We start from the raw sequence: 8,206 nt of genomic DNA, 5'->3' as shown, positions 1-8,206 counted from the left end.
GACTTCAACGCCAGAGCTCTATCTGTTGTGCCACCTAGCTGCCCCACAAACCTTGTTTTAATACAAGGCCTCTTCTGTGAGATCTGTGGTCATTTGAAAGATGTAAGCTTTTTAAATTCACATACAGAAACAAAATTAGGCCATCACTTTTTATAGACTTGGAGATAAATAATAAGTTGAGTCTGGCAATCCAACTTGATGGCATTTGGGAAACTTAGAGCACTTTGAGTGATCTAAAGCTGCTTGTCAGCCAAAATTCTTTTTGACAGTAGTCTTCTAGTGGTGAGTTTGCAAGTACCTGTGAATCTATTTCAGGTGATCCAAAAGACCATGGAAAAATGCATGGTGCGTACAAGCAGGCTTTATATTGTGTTAACCATGAGAATTTATATTCTAAGTGGCATAAACCAGCACTTCTTAAACTGTGGGTTGTGATCCCACATGGGGTAGTGAAAAGTTTGGCAACAGTAAAAGTTTTGTGAATGCTCAACAACCAAAAATTAATTCAGAATCAAACGCATAATGAATTCCAGGTGTTTCTGGCAATGCTTTCCTGTGTTGTATCATGCAACTTCACTGCAGCCTTGGTTCTGAACACAAAACTGGGCACTTTGCTCTCAGGCCATGCTACATCAAGAAACACTGCTGAAACCAAAAAGGAGTTGCAGAGAAAGTTTAAGAAGCTCCGGTATAAACAATGTCAAGCACATGTGTGACTTATGACTGGAAAAGAGGGGTGAGATTATAATATATTGATGGGTTAGACCAGGGGTGGGGACCCTGTGGCCTTGAGGCTACATGTGACTTTCTAGGACCTTGGATGTGGCCTTTTGACAGAGTCCAAGTTTTAGAGAACAAATCCTTTTATTAAGGGGATTTGTTCTGTGAAATTTGTATTTAGTCAAAGGGCTGCACTTGAGGACCTAGAGGGCCACATGTGGCCTTGAAGCCACAGGTTCCCCACCCCTGGGTTAGACTATTATTTATGTAAAGATCTAAGTCCCTTACACACAGTAGGTATTTAATAAAGTGTTTGAAATGAACTAATGGTGTGCTAACGGACAATACCCTTTTTCCTAACCTCCCCAAGTATTTTCCTGGTTTTCTTATTGACCTATAAGCTCATTATTTCATTTGATTTCAAAATAATGCATTTTTCTGTTTTAATTTCTAGCCAGTTTTTAGAAAAATATAGAGCTTTGCTAATTTTATATTGTAGACTCAAGTATTATGCAAAGCAGTGAAGGAAGAAGCAATTTGAAATGTGAGCAGCATGGTCTATGGCAGGGTATCCTAAAGGACTGTGAGAAATATTTTTGTCTTTTTTCAATAAATCATATAATACTTGCTAAGTTTTTTAAATTAAAAAGTGACTGCAGTAATGGAAGTGTAATAAACTTTAGTTTAAAAGTTTTCAGAAATGTTCAAAGGCTGTGTTCTTTTAGACTTTTTTCTTTCTGTGTTCCTTGCTCTTAAAGGATTTCTTTATATTTGAAGAATTTAGTTCATGTTCCATTATGTCAATGTCAAACTATTGTGAGCAATTCAGTCTTCAGGAGAGCTAATGCCTTTTATTTTGAGGGGAACCCTCAACATTGCCTAGATTCATCGTATTTAGAAACTAATAATTCAGGTAAGCAGCAAGGAGAATGTTGTAAATTTAATTTGATACAAGTGCAGGCTATCATTTAATTATCTCTTCAGTCTTTTCGAACCCATATTCTCTGCCTTATTCACCTCTTCAGATACTCTGTGTTACAGCTATAGTGGATTATAGATGCTATACTGTTCTTTTCATACAGACATTCCATCTCTTCCTAGCCTTCACACAGGCAAGCTACCAGGACAGTGTCTGGAGCATGCTATAAGGTCAGATCAGTTTTCACCTACTCCTTGATATGCTTCCATTCTTTCTCTCCTCAGATCACTGTATTATCAGTTTACTTGTTATCTACACTTCTCAGAATATTAAGTTCTAAAGGGTAGAAGCAATTTCATTTTTGTCATTAGAGTTATACATTAATAGGAGCTTGAAAACTTTTTGTAGAATTGAATAATATACGTCACTTTGCTAATCTCATTAGCTCCTATGGATTACTTAATTGATCATCTCTATGGCAGTGGTTCCCAGCTCTATATTATATAGCCTTAGCTTCTCTCCACTCCATTGCTGTCCCTTTCAGTACTTTCACTCTCATTATTTTCAGAGTAAAGCTAACACTTATTACCCTCTTATTTAATGCCCTCCGAAGTCTGGATCCCAACTTGCTTTTCTGGCATCTTTTTACCATTTCCTTTTTTCACCCAGTCAGATTGTAATATTCCCTGTTTTTATCTCTTTCCACTTTTTATTGCTTTTACTTTTGCCTATGTTATCTCCTTTGCTTAGAATATGCTGACCACTATTTCTGTGAGTCCTCGATGCATCATGGTGTATAATGGATTGAGTACTAGACTTGAATAAACTATTATATAGCAGACTTTGATTCCAGTGGGATTTAGGTAGGATTTAAGGATCAATCAAAAATACTTTTAACCTACTTTGGCTTGGTGGAAAACCACAAAATTTCCAGGAGAAAATGCAGGTAAATATACTTTTTTAAAAACACAGATTTGTGAGAATATTTCCATAGTATGTAAAGTGATTTTTTCCCCTCATAATTGATTTAAAACTAATTTTTTGTTAGAAATGCTATTAAAAATGTTTAGTATTCTTAGTTTCTTAAATATTTGGTTTTAATTAGTCTTTGATTCTCATTTCTTTTTATTTTCTTATGTATATATTTGTGCATATTAGATGGTCCCAGTGGCCCGGTCCAGACAAAGAATTTTTAGATCTAAATTTTCAAACTGTGAAAATAATTTTGGTCACCTTGAGTCATCATCTGAGGAAGAAAATGAGTCTCTTAGTTTTATAAGACAAGTAAGTAATGGAATATTGAAATGTGTAAATTAATTTTGAATAATGTTCATTTATTTTTACTTTGGGCCAGCCAAATATTTGGCACCAAATTTACAAATCCAAAAGAAATAAGAATATTTTGAATTCAATCATTATTAGTTTTCCATAGTTGGTTGACTTTGAAGAACAAAAACAAGTGTTATATGCATACACACACATATATAAAAATATGTAAATATTATGCATATTACTGACAGTTTTAAAGCTGCATGGTTAAATTATATAATTTTTTAAATTTTAGTAATTTTTTTGATCATTTGACATTGCTGGAGAAATGAGGTGAAATTTTCTGTTTTACTGTCACCAAAACTTTTGTAAGCATTTTCTTAGAATCTCTTTAAATTTATTATACTTTTCCTCCCTTTAAACAGCATATTCTGAACATATACTGAAAAGAATTTAGTGACTTGTTGATTAATCTAGTACATTATAAATATTTGTTTTGTGTCTTTACTTGGACCTTTACTACTCTTCTACTTATATCATTTCTTTTCTGATTCCTCATGGTGATTTTTTTTCTTTAAGAAAATAATACAGAGTATTCCAAAAGTCTTAAGGCAGTTTTAAACTATAAAGCTCTTAAAGCCTAAAACTTCACTAAGCACTCTATTTATTAATTCCTTTTCTTAATGTCATGATCATTTGAAGTTTGAATTTCCCTTGCCACGAAGAAATAACTAAAATAGCTGGTGCAGGGATTTTGTCTAACAGTGTATGCAACTTTCCGTGCCTATAGTCCTTCCATATCTCTTTGGAGATAAGAGAAAATGTTTAATTATCTCCCTATTTCAAGATTGAAATTGGTTATTAGGATTCTCAATCTTTGGATTCTTGTTAGTGTTCTTTGCTGTGCCATAATTTTGGATAATTTGGATATATTGTTCTTTTGGTTCTTCTTTGTTGTACAGTAGTTCACAGAAATCTTCCCTTTTTTCTCTGAATCATCTGTATTTAATTTTTTAGTACATAATAATGATCTTTTATGTCCATATAATACAGTTTGTTTTGTTCAGCCATTCCATCAGTGAACATTTCACACTTTGTTTCCACTGCTTTGCCATCACCAAAAACAACAACAAAATGCTGCTATGAATATTTTAATACATATGAAGCTTTCTTTTCGTCTCCTTGCACGTAGAGTCTTGGGGTATTTGGAGTCAAGAGTATTAATGTTTTTAGTCAATTGATATATTCAGGGTTTTTTTTTAATCTTAATATGTATTTATATAACACCTTAAGATTTGCAGAATGCTTCATATATGTCTCATTTAATTCTTAGAACAGCCCTGTGCTATTATAAGCTCATTTCAAAGATAAGGAAACTATAGACCAAGAGATTAAGTGACTTGTCCAAGGTAACAGAGTTGGTAAATGTCTGAGGCTGGATTTGAACTTGGGTTTTCTTGGATCCAAGTTCATCACACTCTCCACTCTACCAAATTGCCCTTACAGTTGGGAATTTCTCATAATTGTTTTAGCTTCCATTTTTCATTTGTATTTTGGAGCATGTTTTGATATGTTTTTTTATAGTTAAACATTCTTTTTAAAAGCTCTTCATGTCCTTTGACCATAGTATCATAGATTTAAAGCTGGAAAGGACTTGAATGATCATTGACTCCAACAACTCTAATTTTGCCGATGATGAAACTCAAATCTAGACAGGTGAAGTCATTTGCCTGTGTAAGGTAGAAAGTAAGTTGCAGAGGAAGATATAAACTTAGGTTCTCCGACTCCAGATCCAGAGTGCTTTCATAACCACTCACTGTTTGGGAAGTAGCTTTTCATCTATTTTCTCTTTGATGTTCTCTCTCTCTCTCTCTTTCTCTTCCCCTCCCACCCTCTGTCTCTCTCTTTCTCATTAGTTTGAGGATTCTTCTGTCTGCTGTAGTCATGAGATGCACTTCTTGACACTGTTCATTTTTTTCTCATGTGATCTTTTACATTCAGGTTGTATAGCCATTTGCATTTTATTGTGCTGTATGATGCAAAATATTTATTTAAATCTGTTTTCTACCAAAGTGCTTTCTGATTTTCCCAGTGCTAATTGTCAACTAGGAATTCACCCACTAATTTATGTTCTTAAACACATTATCAGACACTGAACTATGGGTTTTTAAATTGCTCTTGGTTTTTGCTTATATAGTCTCTTTCAGTGTAATACTTTTAAAATTTTTTTGGCAAGGCAGTTGGGGTTCAGTGACACTTGCCCAGGGTCACACAGCTAATCAGTGTCAAGTGTCAGAGGCCAGATTTGAACCAATCAGGTCCTCCTGACTCCAGGACTGGTGCTGTATCCACTGTACCACCTGGTTGCCCTACTTTTTAATTTTTTAAAACTATTATCAATTGATCAGTAAATATTTACTGTGTGCATACTGTCTATCAATCATTTGTGCCAAGTGCTGAGGATAAAGAAATAAAAATGAAAATCCCTGCCTTTGATATGTTTTATAACATTACAGAATGATTATTTTAGAATTGGAATGAACTTTCTCAGCCATTTACCTAAAATGAAGTACTACTATAAACTTTAAAATGTCCCAAAAGTGGACATTCATCTGCTTGAAGACCTCTAATAAAGGGGAAATTACCACCTCCCGATATAATCCTTTTCACTTAGGAAATTAGGACGTTTTCCCTGATTAATAGCCTAAATAATAACCCAGAATATCAAGGCTTTCCTTGAACTCTTTTGCCTTGTTTTATAGGAGAAAAAACAACTTTTCCTTTGTAACATAAATACTTTTCTTTGAGAAACATGTAAGTGTTACGCACTCACTATAAATCTCTACAAAATTTGTCCTTGTTTCCATCCTATGAGATATTCACCTTGACTTTTTGTACAACTTTAGTTGTTTATGCCTCACTCTAAGCAACTTAACAGCTACACCCCATTTCCTTTCCTTAGTTTAAAGCCCATATTCCCTCTTACTAGACTACTTTGGCGTTTTACCCACCAGTTTGTTTCATTTAGGCAGCTAGGTGGTGCAATGGATAGGGCACTGGGCTTAGAATCAGGAAGACTCACCTTCATGAGTTCAGATCTGACTTCAGACACTTAGCTGTGACTCTGGGCGAGTCACTTAACCCTGTTTGCATTAGTTCCTCATCTGTAAAATAAACTGGAGAAGATAATGGCAAACTATTCCAGTATCTTCCCCCCCCCCCAAAAAAAACCCACATGGGGTCACAATGAGTCATGACTCAACAACAGAAACAATTATTTCATTTAATCTTTTCTTATTTGCCTTGCCAACTAATTTTTTTTCTTTTCCTTCTTTCAGTCTTATTTTTATTTCCTTCCTCCTTAAACTTGTTCGTTCTCTTCCAGCTCTTTCTCATAGAACCCAGAAGTAGAATCTGGACTTGAATATTATTTTACAAATTTTCCTCAGTTTTCTCATATTTCTTTTCCCCACTTTGATTAGAGAATTCATTTTAGTCTCTGGCCTTATGTATGTATCCAAAACTATCCCAAGTAATTTACACAATTTCTTTCTCCTTATTTAGCTCAATTCCTTCTTTTTCCTCTTGCTCTTTGTATAATAGTTGGGAGTAGAGAAAATCTTGCTACTTTACTATATAAGACATTTTCTGTCTACAAGAAATTTAAAATTTATGCTGAAGAACAATGTACAAGTGTAGGTAAATACAAAAGATGTACAAATGCTTCTAAACTTATTTTTTTAGGCATTCTTCCATTAAAGAATAAAATTATTGGTGTATTTTGTATTCTGCATCCCCCATTTTTTGAATTAGGACACTTCAACTCCAGATCAAAGTGAAGATTCAAGCAGTTCTGAAGAAGAAGAGGAGGAAGAAGAGGAGGAAGAAGAATGGAAAAGTGAAGAGAAAAGTGACAGTGACAGTGACAATTCCAGGTACTTCAGAGAATCACAGTCTGAAAGCTTGGGGGCTATCTAGCTTAGTCCAGGGCTTCTTAAACATTTTCCACTTGTGACCCCTTTTCAAGTGTACGTGCTTTGTGGTCAGAACCAGAACTGCAGTGAAGTTGTGGTGTTGCCAGAAGCACCTCCAATTCATTACCCATTTGAGTTTTGATTAATTTTTTATTTTTGTGTATTTGGAAACCTTTTACTGTTGCCAAATTTTTCATAACTCCGTATGAGGTCATGACCCACAGTTTCAGAAGCACTAGTCTAGTCTACACATAAATAGGAACCCCTTATGCCACTTATCATCAACTGAGTATTCAATCTTTACGTTAAGAATAGATGAATGAAAATGGAATAGGAGTAGGGGAAGGGAATAAGGATTTATATAGCACCTATGCTAAGTGCTTTTTACATCATTATATCATTTGGTTATCACAACCCTGCAAGGTATTGCTGTAATCCTTATTTCATAGTTGAAGAAACTGAGGCAAATGAAGGTTAAATGACTTGCTCAGAGTGATGCAGGTAGTAAGTATCTTGAGTCAAATTGGACTCAGATCTTCCTGCCTCCAGGTATAGTACCACCAGCTGTCTCAGGAAAATCGTGTATAAAATGCTTACCAAGTTTCAGTCATTGTGCTGAGCACTGGGGATGCCAAAACAAAATAAGACAGTCCCTGCCCTCAAGAAGTTTACATTCTTTATTAAAGGAAATAATCATTTAAGATCAGGGAAGTGTGTTTTGCTTTGAAAAGTCAAAGAGATGGTGAGTAGAAATATAGGAAAGTCAGTTGACACACCCCTTCCAGAAACAATGTTAGTATTGATTTGATAACTATTTGTAGACATAGAAAGTAAGTATGGGGATATAGAAATGTGAGTAACTATACATGAATGATCAGATAGGAAGTTAAGTATGGTTTGTGGTATGGAGTTGGCTAGCTAAGGTAGGTCACGTATGTTGGCTCATTTGATAGGACAGACTTTCAGGGTCCGTTCCACTTCTGGACAGCTCTCGTTGTTAATGACCTTTTTCCTTACATTAGGCTGGAACCAGCTTTTCTGCAGCTTCTATCTGTTGTTGTTTTATGTTCTTAGGTGAAGTAGAATAAGGGAGGCAATACTAAATTTGAAATCAAGATCTAGGTTTGAATTCCAACTCTATAATTTATTAGCTTTGTAATCTTAGGCAAATCACTTAACTTTTTTAGGCCTTAATTTTCTCACCTGTACAGTGAGTGTGTTGGAATACATGATCTTTAAGGTCTTTTCTAGTTCTAAGTCAGTGATCTTAGAAATCTTTTTTTTTTTTTTTTAACGTGATTGCCCTTCTCATACTTGAACTAAT

The 8,206-nt window shown here is 34.7% G+C and overlaps 1 long non-coding RNA gene across 1 annotated transcript; it reads left to right on the top strand.

The window, feature by feature from the left end:
- The first annotated feature begins 561 nt into the window (after window positions 1–561).
- On the top strand, window positions 562–6,846 carry LOC114033008. The gene is made up of 3 exons (XR_003567910.1): window positions 562–736; window positions 2,798–2,923; window positions 6,722–6,846. It is a non-coding gene; the product is annotated as an uncharacterized LOC114033008 (long non-coding RNA).
- The last annotated feature ends 1,360 nt before the right edge of the window (window positions 6,847–8,206 follow it).

Source organism: Vombatus ursinus, unplaced genomic scaffold (assembly GCF_900497805.2).
Source record: "Vombatus ursinus unplaced genomic scaffold, bare-nosed wombat genome assembly UNPS02006474.1, whole genome shotgun sequence".
Lineage (NCBI taxonomy): Eukaryota > Metazoa > Chordata > Mammalia > Diprotodontia > Vombatidae > Vombatus > Vombatus ursinus.
The sequence above is the reverse complement of the archived record's forward strand: the minus strand, read 5'-3'. Positions and strand labels throughout refer to the sequence as shown.